Source organism: Pseudophryne corroboree, unplaced genomic scaffold, assembly GCF_028390025.1.
Source record: "Pseudophryne corroboree isolate aPseCor3 unplaced genomic scaffold, aPseCor3.hap2 scaffold_464, whole genome shotgun sequence".
Classification (NCBI taxonomy): Eukaryota; Metazoa; Chordata; class Amphibia; order Anura; family Myobatrachidae; genus Pseudophryne; species Pseudophryne corroboree.
Window position 1 is genome coordinate 256,699 of NW_026970078.1, and position 26,175 is coordinate 282,873.

At 43.8% G+C, this 26,175-nt stretch overlaps 17 non-coding genes and 2 pseudogenes across 17 annotated transcripts; 1 reads left to right on the forward strand and 18 right to left on the reverse strand.

Moving 5' to 3' along the window:
* Positions 1-753: 753 nt before the first annotated feature.
* Positions 754-916, reverse strand: LOC135027461 (U1 spliceosomal RNA). Its single transcript, XR_010223933.1, has one exon. It is a non-coding gene; the product is annotated as a U1 spliceosomal RNA (small nuclear RNA).
* A 152-nt stretch (positions 917-1,068) lies between these two features.
* On the reverse strand, positions 1,069-1,232 carry LOC135027539 (U1 spliceosomal RNA). The gene has a single exon (XR_010223973.1). It is a non-coding gene; the product is annotated as a U1 spliceosomal RNA (small nuclear RNA).
* A 674-nt stretch (positions 1,233-1,906) lies between these two features.
* LOC135027426 (U1 spliceosomal RNA) lies at positions 1,907-2,069 on the reverse strand. Its single transcript, XR_010223906.1, has one exon. It is a non-coding gene; the product is annotated as a U1 spliceosomal RNA (small nuclear RNA).
* Positions 2,070-2,221: 152 nt separating this feature from the next.
* LOC135027291 (U1 spliceosomal RNA) lies at positions 2,222-2,385 on the reverse strand. Its single transcript, XR_010223778.1, has one exon. It is a non-coding gene; the product is annotated as a U1 spliceosomal RNA (small nuclear RNA).
* A 674-nt stretch (positions 2,386-3,059) lies between these two features.
* LOC135027448 (U1 spliceosomal RNA) lies at positions 3,060-3,222 on the reverse strand. Its single transcript, XR_010223920.1, has one exon. It is a non-coding gene; the product is annotated as a U1 spliceosomal RNA (small nuclear RNA).
* Positions 3,223-3,374: 152 nt separating this feature from the next.
* LOC135027364 (U1 spliceosomal RNA) lies at positions 3,375-3,538 on the reverse strand. Its single transcript, XR_010223848.1, has one exon. It is a non-coding gene; the product is annotated as a U1 spliceosomal RNA (small nuclear RNA).
* A 701-nt stretch (positions 3,539-4,239) lies between these two features.
* On the reverse strand, positions 4,240-4,375 carry LOC135027533 (U1 spliceosomal RNA; annotated as a pseudogene).
* A 152-nt stretch (positions 4,376-4,527) lies between these two features.
* LOC135027401 (U1 spliceosomal RNA) lies at positions 4,528-4,691 on the reverse strand. Its single transcript, XR_010223883.1, has one exon. It is a non-coding gene; the product is annotated as a U1 spliceosomal RNA (small nuclear RNA).
* Positions 4,692-5,365: 674 nt separating this feature from the next.
* Positions 5,366-5,528, reverse strand: LOC135027405 (U1 spliceosomal RNA). Its single transcript, XR_010223887.1, has one exon. It is a non-coding gene; the product is annotated as a U1 spliceosomal RNA (small nuclear RNA).
* A 152-nt stretch (positions 5,529-5,680) lies between these two features.
* On the reverse strand, positions 5,681-5,844 carry LOC135027292 (U1 spliceosomal RNA). Its single transcript, XR_010223779.1, has one exon. It is a non-coding gene; the product is annotated as a U1 spliceosomal RNA (small nuclear RNA).
* Positions 5,845-6,518: 674 nt separating this feature from the next.
* LOC135027536 (U1 spliceosomal RNA) lies at positions 6,519-6,681 on the reverse strand. The gene has a single exon (XR_010223970.1). It is a non-coding gene; the product is annotated as a U1 spliceosomal RNA (small nuclear RNA).
* A 152-nt stretch (positions 6,682-6,833) lies between these two features.
* LOC135027412 (U1 spliceosomal RNA) lies at positions 6,834-6,997 on the reverse strand. The gene has a single exon (XR_010223894.1). It is a non-coding gene; the product is annotated as a U1 spliceosomal RNA (small nuclear RNA).
* Positions 6,998-8,881: 1,884 nt separating this feature from the next.
* On the reverse strand, positions 8,882-9,045 carry LOC135027562 (U1 spliceosomal RNA). Its single transcript, XR_010223983.1, has one exon. It is a non-coding gene; the product is annotated as a U1 spliceosomal RNA (small nuclear RNA).
* Positions 9,046-9,197: 152 nt separating this feature from the next.
* On the reverse strand, positions 9,198-9,361 carry LOC135027354 (U1 spliceosomal RNA). The gene has a single exon (XR_010223838.1). It is a non-coding gene; the product is annotated as a U1 spliceosomal RNA (small nuclear RNA).
* Positions 9,362-10,031: 670 nt separating this feature from the next.
* Positions 10,032-10,195, reverse strand: LOC135027489 (U1 spliceosomal RNA). The gene has a single exon (XR_010223946.1). It is a non-coding gene; the product is annotated as a U1 spliceosomal RNA (small nuclear RNA).
* Positions 10,196-10,347: 152 nt separating this feature from the next.
* Positions 10,348-10,511, reverse strand: LOC135027341 (U1 spliceosomal RNA). The gene has a single exon (XR_010223825.1). It is a non-coding gene; the product is annotated as a U1 spliceosomal RNA (small nuclear RNA).
* Positions 10,512-11,182: 671 nt separating this feature from the next.
* Positions 11,183-11,345, reverse strand: LOC135027456 (U1 spliceosomal RNA). The gene has a single exon (XR_010223928.1). It is a non-coding gene; the product is annotated as a U1 spliceosomal RNA (small nuclear RNA).
* A 152-nt stretch (positions 11,346-11,497) lies between these two features.
* LOC135027376 (U1 spliceosomal RNA) lies at positions 11,498-11,661 on the reverse strand. Its single transcript, XR_010223859.1, has one exon. It is a non-coding gene; the product is annotated as a U1 spliceosomal RNA (small nuclear RNA).
* Positions 11,662-15,432: 3,771 nt separating this feature from the next.
* Positions 15,433-15,611, forward strand: LOC135027558 (U1 spliceosomal RNA; annotated as a pseudogene).
* The last annotated feature ends 10,564 nt before the right edge of the window (positions 15,612-26,175 follow it).

The following is a 26,175-nucleotide window of genomic DNA, read 5'->3' on the forward strand; positions in this document are numbered from 1 at the left end:
ATGCCCTTGCGCACTATCCTGACTTCTCCTCCTGTCTGCTTACTTTGTGCCTTCCAACGCACAATGCAAACTACAGGTAGTGCTGCAGGGCCCACACCCTTTTACTTGCCTTACAGAGCAGCTCTTGAGCTGTTACAGTGCCCAGCTGCTGCAAGAAATCTGCTTGAAAGCTTCAGGGGATGGGGCATGGCCAACATGAGCCCCACACCAAAGCAGGGTGCAGCAGAAGGCTGCCTAATACTGAAGCACCCCCAAACAACAAACCAAATGCAACAACTAGTGCAAGCATTCCTGGGGGAAGGCCTGCCGCAGATGGATTTGCATATGGTGATGTCATCCAAGCAGTGGGTCAAAGTTGGCTTCAACCCTCGTCTGCATATGAAAACAGAAAAGGGGCGTGCAGGGCATGGTGGCCTTTTGCGGCGCTTGACTGACCCCTAGTTTGCATTAAACACCTCCACCCTCCTTCGGTGTGGGGCTGATGTTGGCTATGCCCCAGCCCCTGAAGCATTCAAGCTGATTTCTTGCAGCAGCTGGGCACTGTAACAGCTCCAGAGCTGCTCTGTAAGGCAAGTAAAAGGGTGTGGGCCCTGCAGCACTACCTGTAGTTTGCATTGTGCATTGGAAGGCACAAAGTAAGCAGACGGGAGGAGAAGTCAGGATAGTGCACAAGGGTATAGAAGGGAGCGGCTGAAGAAAAGAGAAGTGGAAACAGACAGCAAACTAGGCTGGAGAGAGACCTGAGACAAAGAGATCTGAATTATACGAGAGCCGACCAGGGGAAACACAAATTATGCAGTCAAGTTTCCCACATTTGGGGAAATCGCAGGAGCAGCACACCCAGAGTACAATGGGTGAGCCTTGCCCTGGGAGAAGCACCTTAATGATCATAGTATCTCACCTGGCAGGTAAGTAGGAGTTGGGCTAGAGCTGGGGAGGGTCGCTGCTCGGGTACCCCCCTGTAAAGTGAAGGAGATCCAACTAAGGCAGCACAAGGGAACTCTCGAAAGAAGAACAAGGCTAGAGGAAAATCTGAGACAAAGAAATCTGACTTTTACTAGAGCTGACCAGAGGAAAGCACAAACACAGTCCCCCACTACCACAAATAATGCAGTTGAGTTTCCCACATTTGGGGAAATCACAGGGGTCAGCATACCCAAAATGCAATGAATGAACCTCACCCTGGGAGAAAAATCTTCATGACCATGGTATCTCCTATGCAAAATAAGTATGATTTGGAATAGGGCTGGGGAGGGCCGCTGCTCATGCACATCTCTGTCAAGTAAAGGAGATTCAACTGAGGCAGCACAAGGGAACTCTCATCTGGGGACAACAACTGCAGGGAGAACATATATTTTCAGATGAACATGGGAGGGCAGAAGGCTGCCTAATACTGAAGCACCCCCAAACAACAAACCAAATGCAACAACTAGTGCAAGCATTCCTGGGGGAAGGCCTGCCGCAGATGGATTTGCATATGGTGATGTCATCCAAGCAGTGGGTCAAAGTTGGCTTCAACCCTCGTCTGCATATGAAAAGAGAAAAGGGGCGTGCAGGGCATGGTGGCCTTTTGCGGCACTTGGCTGACCCCTAGTTTGCATTAAACACCTCCACCCTCCTTTGGTGTGGGGCTCATGTTGGCTATGCCCCAGCCCCTGAAGCATTCAAGCTGATTTCTTGCAGCAGCTGGGCACTGTAACAGCTCCAGAGCTGCTCTGTAAGGCAAGTAAAAGGGTGTGGGCCCTGCAGCACTACCTGTAGTTCGCATTGTGCGTTGGAAGGCACAAAGTAAGTAGACAGGAGGAGAAGTCAGGATAGTGCGCAAGGGCATAGAAGGGAGCGGCTCAAGAAAAGAGAAGTGGAAACAGACAGCAAACTAGGCTGGAGAGAGACCTGAGACAAAGAGATCTGAGTTATACGAGAGCCGACCAGGGGAAACACAAATTATGCAGTCAAGTTTCCCACATTTGGGGAAATCGCAGGAGCAGCACACCCAGAGTGCAATGGGTGAGCCTTGCCCTGGGAGAAGCACCTTCATGATCATAGTATCTCACCTGGCAGGTAAGTAGGAGTTGGGCTAGAGCTGGGGAGGATCGCTGCTCGGGTACCCCCCTGTAAACTGAAGGAGATCCAACTGAGGCAGCACAAGGGAACTCTCGAAAGAAGAACAAGGCTAGAGGAAAATCTGAGACAAAGAAATCTGACTTTTACCAGAGCTGACCAGAGGAAAGCACAAACACAGTCCCCCACTACCACAAATAATGCAGTCAAGTTTCCCACATTTGGGGAAATCACAGGGGTCAGCATACCCAAAATGCAATGAATGAACCTCACCCTGGGAGAACAATCTTCATGACCATGGTATCTCCTATGCAAAATAAGTATGATTTGGGATAGAGCTGGGGAGGGCCGCTGCTCAGGCACATCTCTGTCAAGTTAAGGAGATTCAACTGAGGCAGCACAAGGGAACTCTCATCTGGGGACAACAACTGCAGGGAGAACACATATTTTCAGATGAACATGGGAGGGCAGAAGGCTGCCTAATACTGAAGCACCCCCAAACAACAAACCAAATGCAACAACTAGTGCAAGCATTCCTGGGGGAAGGTCTGCAGAAGACGGATTTGCATATGGTGCTGTCATCCAAGCAGTGGGTCAAAGTTGGCTTCAACCCTCGTCTGCATATGAAAACAGAAAAGGGGCGTGCAGGGCATGGTGGCCTTTTGCGGCACTTGTCTGACCCCTAGTTTGCATTAAACACCTCCACCCTCCTTCGGTGTGGGGCTCATGTTGGCTATGCCCCAGCCCCTGAAGCATTCAAGCTGATTTCTTGCAGCAGCTGGGCACTGTAACAGCTCCAGAGCTGCTCTGTAAGGCAAGTAAAAGGGTGTGGGCCCTGCAGCACTACCTGTAGTTTGCATTGTGCATTGGAAGGCACAAAGTAAGCAGACGGGAGGAGAAGTCAGGATAGTGCACAAGGGTATAGAAGGGAGCGGCTGAAGAAAAGAGAAGTGGAAACAGACAGCAAACTAGGCTGGAGAGAGACCTGAGACAAAGAGATCTGAATTATACGAGAGCCGACCAGGGGAAACACAAATTATGCAGTCAAGTTTCCCACATTTGGGGAAATCGCAGGAGCAGCACACCCAGAGTACAATGGGTGAGCCTTGCCCTGGGAGAAGCACCTTCATGATCATAGTATCTCACCTGGCAGGTAAGTAGGAGTTGGGCTAGAGCTGGGGAGGGTCGCTGCTCGGGTACCCCCCTGTAAAGTGAAGGAGATCCAACTGAGGCAGCACAAGGGAACTCTCGAAAAAAGAACAAGGCTAAAGGAAAATCTGAGACAAAGAAATCTGACTTTTACCAGAGCTGACCAGAGGAAAGCACAAACACAGTCTCCCACTACCACAAATAATGCAGTCAAGTTTCCCACATTTGGGGAAATCACAGGGGTCAGCATACCCAAAATGCAATGAATGAACCTCACCCTGGGAGAAAAATCTTCATGACCATGGTATCTCCTATGCAAAATAAGTATGATTTGGAATAGGGCTGGGGAGGGCCGCTGCTCATGCACATCTCTGTCAAGTAAAGGAGATTCAACTGAGGCAGCACAAGGGAACTCTCATCTTGGCACAACAACTGCAGGGAGAACATATATTTTCAGATGAACATGGGAGGGCAGCAGGCTGCCTAATACTGAAGCACCCCCAAACAACAAACCAAATGCAACAACTAGTGCAAGCATTCCTGGGGGAAGGCCTGCCGCAGATGGATTTGCATATGGTGATGTCATCCAAGCAGTGGGTCAAAGTTGGCTTCAACCCTCGTCTGCATATGAAAAGAGAAAAGGGGCGTGCAGGGCATGGTGGCCTTTTGCGGCGCTTGGCTGACCCCTAGTTTGCATTAAACACCTCCACCCTCCTTTGGTGTGGGGCTCATGTTGGCTATGCCCCAGCCCCTGAAGCATTCAAGCTGATTTCTTGCAGCAGCTGGGCACTGTAACAGCTCCAGAGCTGCTCTGTAAGGCAAGTAAAAGGGTGTGGGCCCTGCAGCACTACCTGTAGTTTGCATTGTGCATTGGAAGGCACAAAGTAAGCAGACGGGAGGAGAAGTCAGGATAGTGCACAAGGGTATAGAAGGGAGCGGCTGAAGAAAAGAGAAGTGGAAACAGACAGCAAACTAGGCTGGAGAGAGACCTGAGACAAAGAGATCTGAATTATACGAGAGCCGACGAGGGGAAACACAAATTATGCAGTCAAGTTTCCCACATTTGGGGAAATCGCAGGAGCAGCATACCCAGAGTGCAATGGTTGAGCCTTGCCCTGGGAGAAGCACCTTCATGATCATAGTATCTCACCTGGCAGGTAAGTAGGAGTTGGGCTAGAGCTGGGGAGGGTCGCTGCTCGGGTTCCCCCCTGTGAAGTGAAGGAGATCCAACTGAGGCAGCACCAGGGAACTCTCGAAAGAAGAACAAGGCTAGAGGAAGATCTGAGACAAAGAAATCTGACTTTTACCAGAGCTGACCAGAGGAAAGCACAAACACAGTCCCCCACTACCACAAATAATGCAGTCGAGTTTCCCACATTTGGGAAAATCACAGGGGTCAGCATACCCAGAATGCAATGAATGAACCTCACCCTGGGAGAACAATCTTCATGACCATGGTATCTCCTATGCAAAATAAGTATGATTTGGGATAGGGCTGGTGAGGGCAGCTGCTCAGGCACATCTCTGTCAAGTAAAGGAGATTCAACTGAGGCAGCACAAGTGAACTCTCATCTGGGGACAACAACTGCAGGGAGACCACATCTTTTCAGATGAACATGGGAGGGCGGAAGGCTGCCTAATACTGAAGCACCATCAAATATCAAACCATATGCAACAACTAGAACAAGCACTCCTGGGGGAAGGTCTGCAGCAGACGGATTTGCATACGGTGATGTTATCCAAGCAGTGGGCCAAAGTTGACTGGAAACCTCATCTGCATATGAAAAGAGAAAAGGGGCATGCAGGGCATGGCGGCCTTTTGCAGTGCTTGGATGACCCCTAGTTCGCATTAAACACCTCCCCCCTCCTTTGGTGTGGGGCTCATGTTGGCCATGCCCCATCCCCTGAAGCATTCAAGCTGATTTCTTGCAGCAGCTGGGCACTGTAACAGCTCCAGAGCTGCTCTGTAAGGCAAGTAAAAGGGTGTGGGCCCTGCAGCACTACCTGTAGTTTGCATTGTGCATTGGAAGGCACAAAGTAAGCAGACGGGAGGAGAAGTCAGGATAGTGCACAAGGGTATAGAAGGGAGCGGCTGAAGAAAAGAGAAGTGGAAACAGACAGCAAACTAGGCTGGAGAGAGACCTGAGACAAATAGATCTGAATTATACGAGAGCCGACCAGGGGAAACACAAATTATGCAGTCAAGTTTCCCACATTTGGGGAAATCGCAGGGGCAGCACACCCAGAGTGCAATGGGTGAGCCTTGCCCTGGGAGAAGCACCTTCATGATCATAGTATCTCACCTGGCAGGTAAGTAGGAGTTGGGCTAGAGCTGGGGAGGGTCGCTGTTCGGGCACCCCCCTGTCAAGTGAAGGAGATCCAACTGAGGCAGCACAATGGAACTCTCGAAAGAAGAACAAGGCTAGAGGAAAATCTGAGACAAAGAAATCTGACTTTTACCAGAGCTGACCAGAGGAAAGCACAAACACAGTCCCCCACTACCACAAATAATGCAGTCAAGTTTCCCACATTTGGGGAAATCACAGGGGTCAGCATACCCAAAATGCAATGAATGAACCTCACCCTGGGAGAACAATCTTCATGACCATGGTATCTCCTATGCAAAATAAGTATGATTTGGAATAGGGCTGGGGAGGGCCGCTGCTCATGCACATCTCTGTCAAGTAAAGGAGATTCAACTGAGGCAGCACAAGGGAACTCTCATCTGGGGACAACAACTGCAGGGAGAACACATATTTTCAGATGAACATGGGAGGGCAGAAGGCTGCCTAATACTGAAGCACCCCCAAACAACAAACCAAATGCAACAACTAGTGCAAGCATTCCTGGGGGAAGTTCTGCAGAAGACGGATTTGCATACGGTGATGTCATCCAAGCAGTGGGTCAAAGTTGGCTTCAACCCTCATCTGCATATGAAAAGAGAAAAGGGGCGTGCAGGGCATGGCGGCCTTTTGCGGTGCTTGGATGACCCCTAGTTCGCATTAAACACCTCCACCCTCCTTTGGTGTGGGGCTCATGTTGGCCATGCCCCATCCCCTGAAGCATTCAAGCTGATTTCTTGCAGCAGCTGGGCACTGTAACAGCTCCAGAGCTGCTCTGTAAGGCAAGTAAAATGGTGTGGGCCCTGCAGCACTACCTGTAGTTTGCATTGTGCATTGGAAGGCACAAAGTAAGCAGACGTGAGGAGAAGTCAGGATAGTGCACAAGGGTATAGAAGGGAGCGGCTGAAGAAAAGAGAAGTGGAAACAGACAGCAAACTAGGCTGGAGAGAGACCTGAGACAAAGAGATCTGAATTATACGAGAGCCGACCAGGGGAAACACAAATTATGCAGTCAAGTTTCCCACATTTGGGGAAATCGCAGGGGCAGCACACCCAGAGTGCAATGGGTGAGCCTTGCCCTGGTAGAGGCACCTTCATGATCATAGTATCTCACCTGGCAGGTAAGTAGGAGTTGGGCTAGAGCTGGGGAGGGTCGCTGTTCGGGCACCCCCCTGTCAAGTGAAAGAGATCCAACTGAGGCAGCACAAGGGAACTCTCGAAAGAAGAACAAGGCTAGAGGAAGATCTGAGACAAAGAAATCTGACTTTTACCAGAGCTGACCAGAGGAAAGCACAAACACAGTCCCCCACTACCACAAATAATGCAGTCGAGTTTCCCACATTTGGGAAAATCACAGGGGTCAGCATACCCAGAATGCAATGAATGAACCTCACCCTGGGAGAACAATCTTCATGACCATGGTATCTCCTATGCAAAATAAGTATGATTTGGGATAGGGCTGGTGAGGGCCGCTGCTCAGGCACATCTCTGTCAAGTAAAGGAGATTCAACTGAGGCAGCACAAGGGAACTCTCATCTGGGGACAACAACTGCAGGGAGACCACATCTTTTCAGATGAACATGGGAGGGCGGAAGGCTGCCTAATACTGAAGCACCATCAAATATCAAACCATATGCAACAACTAGTACAAGCACTCCTGGGGGAAGGTCTGCAGCAGACGGATTTGCATACGGTGATGTTATCCAAGCAGTGGGCCAAAGTTGACTGGAACCCTCATCTGCATATGAAAAGAGAAAAGGGGCATGCAGGGCATGGCTGCCTTTTGCAGTGCTTGGATGACCCCTAGTTCGCATTAAACACCCCCACCCTCCTTTGGTGTGGGGCTCATGTTGGCCATGCCCCATCCCCTGAAGCATTCAAGCTGATTTCTTGCAGCAGCTGGGCACTGTAACAGCTCCAGAGCTGTTCTGTAAGGCAAGTAAAAGGGTGTGGGCCCTGCAGCACCACCTGTTGTTCGCATTGTGCGTTGGAAGGCACAAATTAAGCAGACGGGAGGAGAAGTCAGGATAGTGCGCAAGGGCATACTTTTCTCTTAGTCCGGGGGCAAGGCTTCAAAATGGGGTCTGCAACGGAGGAGACACAGGGGGCGTGGTCACAGCAGCTTTTCTCTACAGCCTGCACCAGCAGGAGCCTACACCATTTTTTATGATCACGCTGAACTGCAGTGCGACTGCAATTACAGCATGGTCAAGAAGGGAGGAGTCATGCTGGGTGGCCATGCCCTGTCACTGTGCAGGAGCCAGCACAGCTCACACACTAGTCCCCGGGTGCAGCCCCCAACCCCCGGGACACCCGGAGCAACAAAATGTAGATTCAGGCCACCAGGCCACGCCCCTACCTATGAAACCATGCCTCCTTTTTACCATTGCGCTGTTTATCTGCGCGCACTGCATTACAATCTCCCTCGCCACCTTTCTGGGTGTCACCAGTGATAGTGACACCTCTGCCATGCTTGTAGCAGCTGGTCCTAAGATCTACGCCTCAAGCCCTGAGTGTTTGCCCTTGTGACTTGTTGATCATCATAGCGAAGCAGATGCTTACAGAAAACTGCAGGGGCTTAGATTGAAAATAAAAAAATTGATGGGTATAAGGTAGAGAGGAGCGGGTTCGGTTCTCCGAGAACCGAATTCCCCACGAACTCCACGTGGTTTACACTGGTCCGAGGCAGGCTCGGTTGTTCCCGCCTGACTCGGAAAACCTGAACAAGGGAAAATGTCATCATCCCGCTGTCGGATTCTTGCGAGATTCGGATTCCATATAAAGAGCTGCGCGTTGCTGCCATTTTTACTCGTGCATTGAAGAGAGAGCGGAGAGGACGTGGCTATGTTCTCTCAGTGGAAATCTCAATATCAGTGCTCAGTATCAGTGGTTACTTATTGCTGCTCAGTAATACTAGTAGTGTGTCTCTCCTGCTCAGTGTCAGTTCTCAGTAGTATCCTCATCAGTGCTCAGTATCACTGCTCATTGTCTTGTGCTGCATTGTGGTGCTCAGCATACAACAGTACATTACTAAAAGTCCAGTGCTGCATCTTGCTGCTCATGTTGGCTATGCCCCAGCCCCTGAAGCATTCAAGCTGATTTCTTGCAGCAGCTGGGCACTGTAACAGCTCCAGAGCTGCTCTGTAAGGCAAGTAAAAGGGTGTTGGCCCTGCAGCACTACCTGTAGTTTGCATTGTGCGTTGGAAGGCACAAAGTAAGCAGACAGGAGAAGTCAGGAGAGTGCACAAGGGCATAGAAGGCAGGGGCTCAAGAAAAGAGAAGTGGAAACAGACAGCAAACTAGGCTGGAGAGAGACCTGAGACAAAGAGATCTGAATTATACGAGTAGCCGACCAGAGGAAACACAAATTATGCTGTCAAGTGTCCCACATTTGGGGAAATCGTAGGAGCAGCACACCCAGAGTGCAATGGGTGAGCCTTGCCCTGGTAGAAGCACCTTCCTGATCATAGTATCTCACTTGGCAGGTAAGTAGGAGTTGGGCTTGAGCTGGGGAGGGTCGCTGCTCGGGCACCCCCCTGTCAAGTGAAGGAGATCCAACTGAGGCAGCACAAGGAAACTCTCAAAAAAAGAACAAGGCTAGAGGAAGATCTGAGACAAAGAAATCTGACTTTTACCAGAGCTGACCAGAGGAAAGCACAAACACAGTCCCCCACTACCACAAATAATGCAGTCGAGTTTCCCACATTTGGGGAAATCACAGGGGTCAGCATACCCAGAATGCAATGAATGAACCTCACCCTGGGAGAACAATCTTCATGACCATGGTATCTCCTATGCAAAATAAGTATGATTTGGGATAGGCCTGGGGAGGGCCGCTGCTCAGGCACATCTCTTTCAAGTAAAGGAGATTCAACTGAGGCAGCACAAGGGAACTCTCATCTGGGGACAACAACTGCAGGGAGAACACATATTTTCAGATGAACATGGGAGAGCTGAAGGCTGCCTAATACTGAAGCACCCCAAACAACAAACCAAATGCAACAACTAGTACAAGCATTCCTGGGGGAAGGTCTGCAGAAGACGGATTTGCATACGGTGATGTCATCCAAGCAGTGGGCCAAAGTTGGCTGGAACCCTCATCTGCATATGAAAAGAGAAAAGGGGTATGCAGGGCATGGCGGCCTTTTGCGGCGCTTGGATGACCCTTAGTTCGCATTAAACACCTCCACCCTCCGTCGGTGTGGGGCTCATGTTGGCTATGCCCCAGCCCCTGAAGCATTCAAGCTGATTTCTTGCAGCAGCTGGGCACTGTAACAGCTCCAGAGCTGCTCTGAAAGGCAAGTAAAAGGGTGTGGGCCCTGCAGCACTACCTGTAGTTTGCATTGTGCGTTGGAAGGCACAAAGTAAGCAGACAGGAGAAGTCAGGAGAGTGCACAAGGGCATAGAAGGCAGCGGCTCAAGAAAAGAGAAGTGGAAACAGACAGCAAACTAGGCTGGAGAGAGACCTGAGACAAAGAGATCTGAATTATACGAGTAGCCGACTAGAGGAAACACAAATTATGCAGTCAAGTGTCCCACATTTGGGGAAATCGTAGGAGCAGCACACCCAGAGTGCAATGGGTGAGCCTTGCCCTGGGAGAAGCACCTTCCTGATCATAGTATCTCACCTGGCAGGTAAGTAGGAGTTGGGCTAGAGATGGGGAGGGTCGCTGCTCGGGCACCCCCCTGTCAAGTGAAGGAGATCCAACTGAGGCAGCACAAGGAAACTCTCGAAAAAAGAACAAGGCTAGAGGAAGATCTGAGACAAAGAAATCTGTCTTTTACCAGAGCTGACCAGAGGAAAGCACAAACACAGTCCCCCACTACCACAATTAATGCAGTCGAGTTTCCCACATTTGGGGAAATCACAGGGGTCAGCATACCCAGAATGCAATGAATGAACCTCACCCTGGGAGAACAATCTTCATGACCATGGAAACTCCTATGCAAAATAAGTATGATTTGGGATAGGGCTGGGGAGGGCCGCTGCTCAGGCACATCTCTGTCAAGTAAAGGAGATTCAACTGAGGCAGCACAAGGGAACTCTCATCTGGGGACAACAACTGCAGGGAGAACACATATTTTCAGATGAACATGGGAGGGCAGAAGGCTGCCTAATACTGAAGCACCCCCAAACAACAAACCAAATGTAACAACTAGTAAAAGCATTCCTGGGAGAAGGTCTGCAGAAGACGGATTTGCATACGGTGATGTCATCCAAGCAGTGGGCCAAAGTTGGCTGGAACCCTCATCTGCATATGAAAAGAGAAAAGGGTTATGCAGGGCATGGCGGCCTTTTGCGGTGCTTGGATGACCCCTAGTTCGCATTAAATACCTCCACCCTCCTTCGGTGTGGGGCTCATGTTGGCTATGCCCCAGCCCCTGAAGCATTCAAGCTGATTTCTTGCAGCAGCTGGGCACTGTAACAGCTCCAGAGCTGCTCTGTACGGCAAGTAAAAGGGTGTGGGCCCTGCAGCACTACCTGTAGTTCGCATTGTGCGTTGGAAGGCACAAAGTAAGCAGACGGGAGAAGTCAGGATAGTGCGCAAGGGCATAGAAGGGAGCGGCTCAAGAAAACAGAAGTGGAAACAGACAGCAAACTAGGCTGGAGAGAGACCTGAGACAAAGAGATCTGAATTATACGAGAGCCGACCAGGGGAAACACAAATTATGCAGTCAAGTTTCCCACATTTGGGGAAATCGCAGGAGCAGCACACCCAGAGTGCAATGGGTGAGCCTTGCCCTGGGAGAAGCACCTTCATGATCATAGTATCTCACCTGGCAGGTATGTAGGAGTTGGGCTAGAGCTGGGGAGGGTCGCTGCTCGGGTACCCCCCTGTCAAGTGAAGGAGATCAAACTGAGGCAGCACAATGGAACTCTCGAAAGAAGAACAAGGCTAGAGGAAGATCTGAGACAAAGAAATCTGACTTTTACCAGAGCTGACCAGAGGAAAACACAAACACAGTCCCCCACTACCACAAATAATGCAGTTGAGTTTCTCACATTTGGGGAAATCACAGGGGTCAGCATACCCAGAATGGAATGAATGAACCTCACCCTGGGAGAACAATCTTTATGACCATGGTATCTCCTATGCAAAATAAGTATGATTTGAGATAGGGCTGGGGAGGGCCGCTGCTCAGGCACATCTCTGTCAAGTAAAGGAGATTCAACTGAGGCAGCACAAGGGAACTCTCATCTGGGGACAACAACTGCCGGGAGAACACATATTTTCAGATGAACATGGGAGGGCAGAAGGCTGCCTAATACTGAAGCACGCCCAAACAACAAACCAAATGCAACAACTAGTACAAGCATTCCTGGGAGAAGGTCTGCAGAAGACGGATTTGCATACGGTGATGTCATCCAAGCAGTGGGCCAAAGTTGGCTGGAACCCTCATCTGCATATGTTGAAGATACAATTTGTGAATTGCATTTAACACTATCTCCCTTTCCTGGGGAGAAGATGGTAGGGCCGATTTGAAAAACCGGCGAGGAGGCACCTCTTCGAATTTCAGCTTGTAACCCTGAGAAACAATTTCTATTGCCTAGGGATCCACCTGCGAATGAACCCAGATGTGGCTGAAAACTCGAAGACGTGCCCCCAACTGGGCGGACTCCTTTAGCGGAGCCCCAGCGTCATGCGGTGGATTTTGTAGAGGCCGGGGAGGACTTCTGTTCCTGGGAACTAGCTGTGTTGTGCAGCTTCTTCCCTCTGCCCTTACCTCTGGCAAGAAAGGACGCACCTCGTACTTTCTTGTTTCTCTGTGATCGAAAGGACTGCATTTGATAATGTGGTGCTTTCTTAGGCTGTGAGGGAATATAAGGCAAAAAATTTGATTTACCAGCTGTAGCTGTGGAGACTAGGTCCGAGAGACCTTCCCCAAACAATTCCTCACCCCTGTAAGGTAAAACCTCCATATGCCTTTTTGAGTCGGCATCACCTGTCCATTGCCGGGTCCATAGGACTCGTCTAGCAGAAATCGACATAGCGTTTATTCTAGAACCCAGTAGACTAATGTCACTTTGAGCATCTCTCATATATAGGACAGCATCTTTTATATGCCCTATGGTCAATAACATAGCATCCTTATCTAGGGTCTCAATCTCTGCTGATAAGGTATCTGTCCATGCTGCCACCGCGCTACAACCCCGGCCGACGCAATTGCCGGTCTGAGTAAGGTACCAGAATGTGTGTAAATGGACTTTAGGGTAACCTCCTGCTTGCGGTCAGCAGGGTCCCTGATGGTAGCCGTATCCTGGGATGGCAGCGCTACCTTTTTGGATAAGCGTGTCAATGCTTTATCCACCCTAGGGGAGGATTCCCACCGTATCCTGTCCATTGGCGGGAAAGGATACGCCACAAGAATCCTTTTGGGAATCTGCAGCTTTTTGTCTGGAGATTCCCAAGCTTTTTCACATAATTCGTTCAACTCATGTGAGGGGGGAAAGGTTATCTCAGGTTTCTTTCCCTTATACATGTGTACCCTCGTGTCAGGGACAGGGGACTCTGTGATGTGCAAAACATCTTTTATTGCAATAATCATATATCGAATACATTTAGCCAATTTTGGCTGTAACTTTGCATCATCGTAGTCGACACTGGAGTCAGAATCTGTGTCGGTATCTGTGTCAACTATTTGGGATAGTGGGCGCTTTTGAGACCCCGAAGGTCCCTGCGACATAGGGACAGGCATGGGTTGACTCCCTGACTGTTCCCTAGCTTCAGCTTTGTCTAATCTCTTGTGTAATAAGTTTACATTAGCACTTAAAACATTCCACATATCCATCCAGTCAGGTATCGGCGTTGTCGATGGAGACACCACATTAATTTGCTCCTGCTCCTCTCTAGGAGAGCCTTCTACCTCAGACATGTCGACACACGTGTACCGACACACCATACACTCAGGGAATCCTCTTATCTGAGGACAGTTCCCCAACAAGGCCCTTTGGAGAGACAGAGAGAGAGAGTATGCCAGCACACACCCCAGCGCTATATGACCCAGGAAAAAAACACAATAATTTTATGTTTACCCAGTAGCGCTGTATTTCCATATATATATGCGCCTAATTATGTGCCCCCCTCTTCTTTAAGACCCTCTTTCTACCGTGGTATAAGCAGGGGAGAGTCCGTGGAGCTTCCCCTCAGCGGTGCTGTGGAGAAAATGGCGCTGGTGAGTGCTGAGGGAGAAGCCCCACCCCCTCAGCGACGGGCTTCTGTCCCGCTCAAATATATTAAAAAAATGGCGGGGGCTCTTATATATATATACAGTGCCTAGCTGCATATATATTTATTTTGCCAAAGAGAGGTCTATATTGCTGCCCAGGGCGTCCCCCCTGCGCCCTTCACCCTTACACTGACTGCCGTGTGTGAGGTGTATTGGAGCAATGGAGCACAGCTTTACTGCTGTGCGTTACCTCAGTGAAGATCATGAAGTCTTCCGCCGCCTCTGAAGTCTTCTTTTCTTCTCATACTCACCCGGCTTCTATCTTCCGGCTCTGCGAGGGGGACGGCGGCGCGGCTCTGGGACGGACGGCGAGGGTGAGACCTGCGTACCGATCCCTCTGGAGCTAATGCTGTACAGTAGCCTAAGAAGCAGAGCCTATCAACTCACAGAAGTAGGTGTGCATCTCTCCCCTACGCCCCTCGATGCAGGGAGTCTGTTGCCAGCAGGCTCCCTGAAAATAAAAAAATCTAACAAATATACTTTCTGTCAGGAAACTCAGGAGAGCTCCCTGAAAAGCACCCAGTCTCCTCTGGGCACAGTAGTAAACTGAGGTCTGGAGGAGGGGCATAGAGGGAGGAGCCAGTGCACACCCAGATCTAAAGTCTTTCTTAAAGTGCCCATGTCTCCTGCGGAGCCCGTCTATCCCCCATGGTCCTTACGGAGTCCCCAGCATCCTCTAGGACGTAAGAGAAAAATTATGCTGGCAGAAAAATCCAATTGAGTGATTAAACAGCTCCAGAGCTGCTCTGTAAGGCAAGTAAAAGGGTGTGGGCCCTGCAGCACTACCTGTAGTTTGCATTGTGCATTGGAAGCCTAGTTTGCTGTCTGTTTCCACTTCTTTTTTCTTGAGCCCCTCCCGTCTATACCCTTGTGCACTATCCTGACTTCTCCTCCCGTCTGCTTACTTTGTGCCTTCCAATGCACAATGCAAACTACAGGTAGTGCTGCAGGGCCCACACCCTTTTACTTGCCTTACAGAGCAGCTCTTGAGCTGTTACAGTGCCCAGCTGCTGCAAGAAATCAGCGTGAATGCTTCAGGGGCTGGGGCATGGCCAACATGAGCCCCACACCGAAGGAGGGTGGGGGTGTTTAATGCGAACTAGGGGTCTCGCACAATGCGAACTACAGGTAGTGCTGCAGGGCCCACACCCTTTTACTTGCCTTACAGAGCAGCTCTGGAGCTGTTACAGTGCCCAGCTGCTGCAAGAAATCAGCTTGAATCCTTCAGGGGCTGGGGCATAGCCAACATGAGCCCCACACCGACAGAGGGTGGAGGTGTTTAATGCGAACTAGGGGTCATCCAAGTGCCGCAAAAGGCCGCCATGCCCTGCACACCCCTTTTCTCTTTTCATATGCAGACGAGGGTTGAAGCCAACTTTGACCCACTGCTTGGATGACATCGCCATATGCAAATCCATCTGCTGCAGGCCTTCCCCCAGGAATGCTTGCACTAGTTGTTGCATTTGGTTTGTTGTTTGGGGGTGCTTCAGTATTAGGCAGCCTTCTACCCTCCCATGTTCATCTGAAAATATGTGTTCTCCCTGCAGTTGTTGTCCCCAGATGAGAGTTCCCTTGTGCTGCCTCAGTTGAATCTCCTTTACTTGAAGGAGATGTGCCTGAGCAGCGGCCCTCCCCAGCCCTATCCCAAATCATACTTATTTTGCATAGGAGATACCATGGTCATGAAGACTGTTCTCCCAGGGTGCGGTTCATTCATTGCATTCTGGGTATGCTGACCCCTGTGATTTCCCCAAATGTGGGAAACTCGACTGCATTATTTAATGCGAACTAGGGGTCATCCAAGCACCGCAAAAGGCCGCCATGCCCTGCATACCCCTTTTCTCTTTTCATAAGCAGACGAGGTTTGAAGCCAACTTTGACCCAATGCTTGGATGACATCACTTGCTGCCTTTCCAATGAAGCAAGTTTAATTTAATAATAGGTGAAAAACCATCCCTACAAAGGTGTTAATCAGATACTTGGCTTTGTGGACACTTTTCAGAGCACAAATTTGTTAGCATAAAAATAAAGCCAGAAAATGAAGAGCTGTTTAATCACTCAATTGGATTTTTCTGCCAGCATATTTCTTTTTCTCTGCAACCCACTGCTAAATTGTGCTTCCTAGCTGTTTTTATAAAATCACTGAATCAAATCTAACTCTGATTACATCAGAGAAGGCCAGGTACCCTACACCATAACAGGGGGTTTGAAATTTTGACTTGTCTACTTAAAGATCACCAAAATCTGATAACAAGGTCAATTAAGTCCCTGGGTGGGATTGAACCACCAACCTTTTGGTTAATAGCCTTACACACTAACTGATTGCGCCACAGCGACACTTTGCAAAAGTACATACTGACAAAGGCTAATAAGCATTCATCTAGAACGATTCCTAGAAACATTTTAAAAAGTCAATAATGTGGAGAGTTTTTGTAAGATGTTTCTTCCATCAACCAATGAAGAAACACATTGGTACTTTCCCATGATGAGTGAGTGCTTCAGGATCTTTTGCACTTACATGTGCAGCAGAGTACTGTAATGGAAGCATGCTGGGTCCATAACCCAGAGGTAGGCATATTGAAACTATCCTCTGCTATATGCATTTTTTTTTGTTAATTAAAGTAATCCAAAACTGGGATTGATATTTTTGCTCTTTTATTTTTACTTAAAGTACAATAACTTTTACCATTTTAATTTGTTTTAATAGTATATTGACAGTATTGTTTTCTTTCAAAAATCCAATTAATTTTCTTTACCCGATTATTAAAATGGTAATTGACAAAAACAAACTACATTGTCACCAGAAGAGCAATACAAAATGTACAAGTGATATATTAAAATCATCTTTCCAGCTTGAATTTCAATGATGCATTGGGGCAACGATTTTGTGAGAAACATCTTCACCCTTAAATAAAGATTTTCTTAATTCCTTACCTGTGTGCTAATTAGATATCACCTTGTTTTCACATTAAACAGACTTCCACATGAGAAAACAGCAAAGATGCAGTGGCGTTAATGTTTCCTGGTGTCAACCTGTATTATTTCCGTAGATATTGAAATGAGGATGCATCTTGCTGCCTTTCCAATGAAGCAAGTTTAATTTAGTAATAGGTGAAAAACCATCCCTACAAAGATGTTAATCAGATACTTGGCTTTGTGGACACTTTTCAGAGAACAAATTTGTAATCATAAAAATAAAGCCAGAAAATGAAGAGCTGTTTAATCACTCAATTGGATTTTTCTGCCAGCATTTTTCTTTTTCTCTGCAACCCACTGCTAAATTGTGCTTCCTAGCTGTTTTTTTATAAAATCACTTAATCAAATCTAACTCTGATTACATCAGAGAAGGCCAGGTACCCTATACCATAAGAGGGGGTTTGCAATTTTGACTTGTCTACTTAAATAATACCAAAATGTGATCACAAGGTCAATTACGTCCCTGGGTGGGATTGAACCACCAACCTTTTGATAAATAGCTGAACACACTAACCGATTGCGCCCCAGAGACACTTTGCAAAAAGCACATACTGACAAAGACTAATAAGCATTCATCTAGAACGTTTCCTAGAAAAACTTTAAAAAGTCAATAATCTGGAGAGTTTTTGTAAGATGTTTCTTCCAGCAACCAATGAAGAAACACATTAGTACTTTCGCATGATGAGTGAGTGCTTCAGGATCTCTTGCACTTACATGTGCAGCAGAGTACTGCAATGGAAGCACGGTGGGCCCATAACCCAGAGGTAGGCAGATTGAAACTATCCTTTGCTATATGAATTTTTTTTTTTGTTCATTAAAGTAATCCAAAACTGGGATTGATATTTTAGCTTTTATTTTTACTTAAAGTACAATAACTTTTACCATTTTAATTTGTTTTAATAGTATATTGACAGTATTGTTTTCTTTCAAAAATCCACTTAATTTTCTTTACCCTATTATTAAAATGGTAATTGACAAAAACAAACTACATTGTCACCATAAGAGCAATACAAAATGTACAAGTGATATATTAAAATCATCTTTCCAGCTTGAATTTCAATGATGCATTGGGGCAACGATTTTGTGAGAAACATCTTCACCCTTAAATAAAGTTTTTCTTAATTCCTTACCTGTGTGCTAATTAGATATCACCTTGTTTTCACATTAAACAGACTTCCACATGAGAAAGCAGCAAGGATGCAGTGGCGTTAATGTTTCCTGGTGTCAACCTGTATTATTTCAGTAGATATTGAAATGAGGATGCATCTTGCTGCCTTTCCAATGAAGCAAGTTTAATTTAGTAATAGGTGAAAAACCATCCCTACAAATATGTTAATCAGATACTTGGCTTTGTGGACACTTTTCAGAGAACAAATTAGTTAGCATAAAAATAAAGCCAGAAAATGAAGAGCTGTTTAATCACTCAATTGGATTTTTCTGCCAGCATATTTCTTTTTCTCTGCAACCCACTGCCAAATTGTGCTTCCTAGCTGTTTTTATAAAATCACTAAATCAAATCTAACTCTGATTACATCAGAGAAGGCCAGGTACCCTACACCATAACAGGGGGTTTGAAATTTTGACTTGTCTACTTAAAGATCACCAAAATCTGATAACAAGGTCAATTAAATCCCTGGGTGGGATTAAACAACCAACCTTTTGGTTAATAGCCTTACACACTAACTGATTGCGCCACAGCTACACTTAGCAAAAGTACATACTGACAAAGGCTAATAAGCATTCATCTAGAACGATTCCTAGAAACATTTTAAAAAGTCAATAATGTGGAGAGTTTTTGTAAGATGTTTCTTCCATCAACCAATGAAGAAACACATTGGTACTTTCCCATGATGAGTGAGTGCTTCAGGATCTCTTGCACTTACATGTGCAGCAGAGTACTGTAATGGAAGGATGCTGGGTCCATAACCCAGAGGTAGGCAGATTGAAACTATCCTCTGCTATATGCATTTTTTTTTGTTAATTAAAGTAATCCAAAACTGGGATTGATATTTTTGCTCTTTTATTTTTACTTAAAGTACAATAACTTTTACCATTTTAATTTGTTTTAATAGTATATTGACAGTATTGTTTTCTTTCAAAAATCCTATTAATTTTCTTTACCCGATTATTAAAATGGTAATTGACAAAAACAAACTACATTGTCACCAGAAGAGCAATACAAAATGTACAAGTGATATATTAAAATCATCTTTCCAGCTTGAATTTCAATGATGCATTGGGGCAACGATTTTGTGAGAAACATCTTCACCCTTAAATAAAGATTTTCTTAATTCCTTACCTGTGTGCTAATTAGATATCACCTTGTTTTCACATTAAACAGACTTCCACATGCGAAAGCAGCAAGGATGCAGTGGCGTTAATGTTTCCTGGTGTCAACCTGTATTATTTCAGTAGACATTGAAATGAGGATGCATCTTGCTGCCTTTCCAATGAAGCAAGTTTAATTTAGTAATAGGTGAAAAACCATCCCTACAAAGGTGTTAATCAGAGACTTGGCTTTGTGGACACTTTTCAGAGAACAAATTTGTTAGTCTAAAAATAAAGCCAGAAAATGAAGAGCTGTTTAATCACTCAATTGGATTTTTCTGCCAGCATATTTCTTTTTCTCTGCAACCCACTGCTAAATTGTGCTTCCTAGCTGTTTTTATAAAATCACTGAATCAAATCTAAACATCAGAGAAGGCCAGGTACCCTACACCATAACAGTGGGTTTGAAATTTTGACTTGTCTACTTAAAGATCACCAAAATCTGATAACAAGGTCAATTAAGTCCCTGGGTGGGATTGAACCACCAACCTTTTGGTTAATAGCCTTACACACTAACTGATTGCGCCACAGCGACACTTTGCGAAAGTACTTACTGACAAAGGCTAATAAGCATTCATCTAGAATGATTCCTAGAAACATTTTAAAAAGTCAATAATGTGGAGAGTTTTTGTAAGATGTTTCTTCCATCAACCAATGAAGAAACACATTGGTACTTTCCCATGATGAGTGAGTGCTTCAGGATCTCTTGCACTTACATGTGCAGCAGAGTACTGTAATGGAAGCATGCTGGGTCCATAACCCAGAGGTAGGCAGATTGAAACTATCCTCTGCTATATGCATTTTTTTTGTTAATTAAAGTAATCCAAAACTGGGATTGATATTTTTGCTCTTTTATTTTTACTTAAAGTACAATAACTTTTACCATTTTAATTTGTTTTAATAGTATTGTTTTCTTTCAAAAATCCTATTAATTTTCTTTACCCGATTATTAAAATGGTAATTGACAAAAACAAACTACATTGTCACCAGAAGAGCAATACAAAATGTACAAGTGATATATTAAAATCATCTTTCCAGCTTGAATTTCAATGATGCATTGGGGCAACGATTTTGTGAGAAACATCTTCACCCTTAAATAAAGATGTTCTTAATTCCTTACCTGTTTGCTAATTAGATATCACCTTGTTTTCACATTAAACAGACTTCCACATGAGAAAACAGCAAAGATGCAGTGGCGTTAATGTTTCCTGGTGTCAACCTGTATTATTTCCGTAGATATTGAAATGAGGATGCATCTTGCTGCCTTTCCAATGAAGCAAGTTTAATTTAGTAATAGGTGAAAAACCATCCCTACAAAGATGTTAATCAGATACTTGGCTTTGTGGACACTTTTCAGAGAACAAATTTGTTATCATAAAAATAAAGCCAGAAAATGAAGAGCTGTTTAATCACTCAATTGGATTTTTCTGCCAGCATTTTTCTTTTTCTCTGCAACCCACTGCTAAATTGTGCTTCCTAGCTGTTTTTTTTTATAAAATCACTTAATCAAATCTAACTCTGATTACATCAGAGAAGGCCAGGTACCCTACACCATAAGAGGGGGTTTGCAATTTTGACTTGTCTACTTAAATATTACCAAAATCTGATCACAAGGTCAATTACGTCCCTGGATAGGATTGAACCACCAACCTTTTGATTAATAGCTGAACACACTAACCGATTGCGCCACAGAGACACTTTGCGAAAAGTACACACTGACAAAGACTAATAAGCATTCATCTAGAACGTTTCCTAGAAAAACTTTAAAAAGTCAATAATATGGAGAGTTTTTGTAAGATGTTTCTTCCAGCAACCAATGAAGAAACACATTGTTACTTTCGCATGATGAGTGAGTGCTTCAGGATCTCTTGCACTTACATGTGCAGCAGAGTACTGCAATGGAAGCATGGTGGGCCCATAACCCAGAGGTAGGCAGATTGAAACTATCCTTTGCTATATGCATTTTTTTTTTGTTCATTAAAGTAATCCAAAACTGGGATTGATATTTTAGCTTTTATTTTTACTTAAAGTACAATAACTTTTACCATTTTAATTTGTTTTAATAGTATATTGACAGTATTGTTTTCTTTCAAAAATCCAATTAATTTTCTTTACCCGATTATTAAAATGGTAATTGACAAAAACAAACTACATTGTTACCAGAAGAGCAATACAAAATGTACAAGTGATATATTAAAATCATCTTTCCAGCTTGAATTTCAATGATGCATTGGGGCAACGATTTTGTGAGAAACATCTTCACCCTTAAATAAAGATTTTCTTAATTCCTTACCTGTGTGCTAATTAGATATCACCTTGTTTTCACATTAAACAGACTTCCACATGAGAAAGCAGCAAGGATGCAGTGGCGTTAATGTTTCCTGGTGTCAACCTGTATTATTTCAGTAGATATTGAAATGAGGATGCATCTTGCTGCCTTTCCAATGAAGCAAGTTTAATTTAGTAATAGGTGAAAAACCATCCCTACAAATATGTTAATCAGATACTTGGTTTTGTGGACACTTTTCAGAGAACAAATTCGTTAGCATAAAAATAAAGCCAGAAAATGAAGAGCTGTTTAATCACTCAATTGGATTTTTCTGCCAGCATATTTCTTTTTCTCTGCAACCCACTGCTAAATTGTGCTTCCTAGCTGTTTTTTTTATAAAATCACTGATTCAAATCTAACTCTGATTACATCAGAGTAGGCCAGGTACCCTACACCATAAGAAGGGGGTTTGAAATTTTGACTTGTCTACTTAAAGATCACCAAAATCTGATAACAAGGTCAATTACATCCCTGGGTGGGATTGAACCACCAACCCTTTGATTAATAACCAAACACACTAACAGATTGCGCCACAGAGACACTTTACAAACGTACATACTGACAAAGGCTAATAAGCATTCATCTAGAACGTTTCCTAGAAAAACTTTAAAAAGTCAATAATCTGGAGAGTTTTTGTAAGATGTTTCTTCCATCAACCAACGAAGAAACACATTGGTACTTTCCCATGATGAGTGAGTGCTTCAGGATCTCTTGCACTTACATGTGCAGCAGAGTACTGCAATGGAAAAATGCTGGGCCCATAACCCAGAGGTAGGCAGATTGAAACTATCCTCTGCTATATGCATTTTTTTTGTTAATTAAAGTAATCCAAAACTGGGATTGATATTTTTGCTCTTTTATTTTTACTTAAAGTACAATAACTTTTACCATTTTAATTTGTTTTAATAGTATATTGACAGTATTGTTTTCTTTCAAAAATCCACTTAATTTTCTTTACCCTATTATTAAAATGGTAATTGACAAAAACAAACTACATTGTCACCAGAAGAGCAATACAAAATGTACAAGTGATATATTAAAATCATCTTTCCAGCTTGAATTTCAATGATGCATTGGGGCAACGATTTTGTGAGAAACACCTTCACCCTTAAATAAAGATTTTCTTAATTCCTTACCTGTGTGCTAATTAGATATCACCTTGTTTTCACATTAAACAGACTTCCACATGCGAAAGCAGCAAGGATGCAGTGGCGTTAATGTTTCCTGGTGTCAACCTGTATTATTTCAGTAGACATTGAAATGAGGATGCATCTTGCTGCCTTTCCAATGAAGCAAGTTTAATTTAGTAATAGGTGAAAAACCATCCCTACAAAGGTGTTAATCAGAGACTTGGCTTTGTGGACACTTTTCAGAGAACAAATTTGTTAGCATAAAAATAAAGCCAGAAAATGAAGAGCTGTTTAATCACTCAATTGGATTTTTTTGCCAGCATATTTCTTTTTCTCTGCAACCCACTGCTAAATTGTGCTTCCTAGCTGTTTTATAAAATCACTGAATCAAATCTAACTCTGATTACATCAGAGAAGGCCAGGTACCCTACACCATAACAGGGGGTTTGAAATTTTGACTTGTCTACTTAAAGATCACCAAAATCTGATAACAAGGTCAATTACATCCCTGGGTGGGATTGAACCACCAACCTTTTGGTTAATAACCATACACACTAACTGATTGCGCCACAGCGACACTTTGCAAAAAGCCCATACTGACAAAGACTAATAAGCATTCATCTAGAACGTTTCCTAGAAAAACTTTAAAAAGTCAATAATCTGGAGAGTTTTTGTAAGATGTTTCTTCCAGCAACCAATGAAGAAACACATTAGTACTTTCGCATGATGAGTGAGTGCTTCAGGATCTCTTGCACTTACATGTGCAGCAGAGTACTGCAATGGAAGCATGCTGGGCCCATAACCCAGAGGTAGGCAGATTGAAACTATCCTTTGCTATATGAATTTTTTTTTTTGTTCATTAAAGTAATCCAAAACTGGGATTGATATTTTCGCTTTTATTTTTACTTAAAGTACAATAACTTTTACCATTTTAATTTGTTTTAATAGTATATTGACAGTATTGTTTTCTTTCAAAAATCCACTTAATTTTCTTTACCCTATTATTAAAATGGTAATTGACAAAAACAAACTACATTGTCACCATAAGAGCAATACAAAATGTACAAGTGATATATTAAAATCATCTTTCCAGCTTGAATTTCAATGATGCATTGGGGCAACGATTTTGTGAGAAACATCTTCACCCTTAAATAAAGATTTTCTTAATTCCTTACCTGTGTGCTAATTAGATATCACCTTGTTTTCACATTAAACAGACTTCCACATGAGAAAGCAGCAAGGATGCAGTGGCGTTAATGTTTCCTGGTGTCAACCTGTATTATTTCAGTAGATATTGAAATGAGGATGCATCTTGCTGCCTTTCCAATGAAGCAAGTTTAATTTAGTAATAGGTGAAAAACCATCCCTACAAATATGTTAATCAGATACTTGGCTTTGTGGACACTTTTCAGAGAACAAATTAGTTAGCATAAAAATAAAGCCAGAAAATGAAGAGCTGTTTAAACACTCAATTGGATTTTTCTGCCAGCATATTTCTTTTTCTCTGCAACCCACTGCCAAATTGTGCTTCCTAGCTGTTTTTATAAAATCACTGAATCAAATCTAACTCTGATTACATCAGAGAAGGCCAGGTACCCTACACCATAACAGGGGGTTTGAAATTTTGACTTGTCTACTTAAAGATCACCAAAATCTGATAACAAGGTCAATTAAATCCCTGGGTGGGATTGAACAACCAACCTTTTGGTTAATAGCCTTACACACTAACTGATTGCGCCACAGCTACACTTAGCAAAAGTACATACTGACAAAGGCTAATAAGCATTCATCTAGAACGATTCCTAGAAACATTTTAAAAAGTCAATAATGTGGAGAGTTTTTGTAAGATGTTTCTTCCATCAACCAATGAAGAAACACATTGGTACTTTCCCATGATAAGTGAGTGCTTCAGGACCTCTTGCACTTACATGTGCAGCAGAGTACTGTATTGGAAGCATGCTGGGTCCATAACCCAGAGGTAGGCAGATTGAAACTATCCTCTGCTATATGCATTTTTTTTTGTTAATTAAAGTAATCCAAAACTGGGATTGATATTTTTGCTCTTTTATTTTTACTTAAAGTACAATAACTTTTACCATTTTAATTTGTTTTAATAGTATATTGACAGTATTGTTTTCTTTCAAAAATCCACTTAATTTTCTTTACCCGATTATTAAAATGGTAATTGACAAAAACAAACTACATTGTCACCAGAAGAGCAATACAAAATGTACAAGTGATATATTAAAATCATCTTTCCAGCTTGAATTTCAATGATGCATTGGGGCAACGATTTTGTGAGAAACATCTTCACCCTTAAATAAAGATTTTCTTAATTCCTTACCTGTGTGCTAATTAGATATCACCTTGTTTTCACATTAAACAGACTTCCACATGCGAAAGCAGCAAGGATGCAGTGGCGTTAATGTTTCCTGGTGTCAACCTGTATTATTTCAGTAGACATTGAAATGAAGATGCATCTTGCTGCCTTTCCAATGAAGCAAGTTTAATTTAGTAATAGGTGAAAAACCATCCCTACAAAGGTGTTAATCAGAGACTTGGCTTTGTGGACACTTTTCAGAGAACAAATTTGTTAGTATAAAAATAAAGCCAGAAAATGAAGAGCTGTTTAATCACTCAATTGGATTTTTCTGCCAGCATATTTCTTTTTCTCTGCAACCCACTGCTAAATTGTTCTTCCTAGCTGTTTTTATAAAATCACTGAATCAAATCTAACTCTGATTACATTAGAAAAGGCCAGGTACCCTACACCATAACAGGGGGTTTGAAATTTTGACTTGTCTACTTAAAGATCACCAAAATCTGATAACAAGGTCAATTAAGTCCCTGGGTGGGATTGAACCACCAACCTTTTGGTTAATAGCCTTACACACTAACTGATTGCGCCAAAACAACACTTTGCAAAAGAACATACTGACAAAGGCTAATAAGCATTCATCTAGAACGATTCCTAGAAACATTTTAAAAAGTCAATAATGTGGAGAGTTTTTGTAAGATGTTTCTTCCATCAACCAATGAAGAAACACATTGGTACTTTCCCATGATGAGTGAGTGCTTCAGGATCTCTTGCACTTACATGTGCAGCAGAGTACTGTAATGGAAGCATGCTGGGTCCATAACCCAGAGGTAGGCAGATTGAAACTATCCTCTGCTATATGCATTTTTTTTTGTTAAAGTAATCCAAAACTGGGATTGATATTTTTGCTCTTTTATTTTTACTTAAAGTACAATAACTTTTACCATTTTAATTTGTTTTAATAGTATATTGACAGTATTGTTTTCTTTCAAAAATCCAATTAATTTTCTTTACCCGATTATTAAAATGGTAATTGACAAAAACAAACTACATTGTCACCAGAAGAGCAATACAAAATGTACAAGTGATATATTAAAATCATCTTTCCAGCTTGAATTTCAATGATGCATTGGGGCAACGATTTTGTGAGAAACATCTTCACCCTTAAATAAAGATTTTCTTAATTCCTTACCTGTGTGCTAATTAGATATCACCTTGTTTTCACATTAAACAGACTTCCACATGCGAAAGCAGCAAGGATGCAGTGGCGTTAATGTTTCCTGGTGTCAACATGTATTATTTCAGTAGACATTG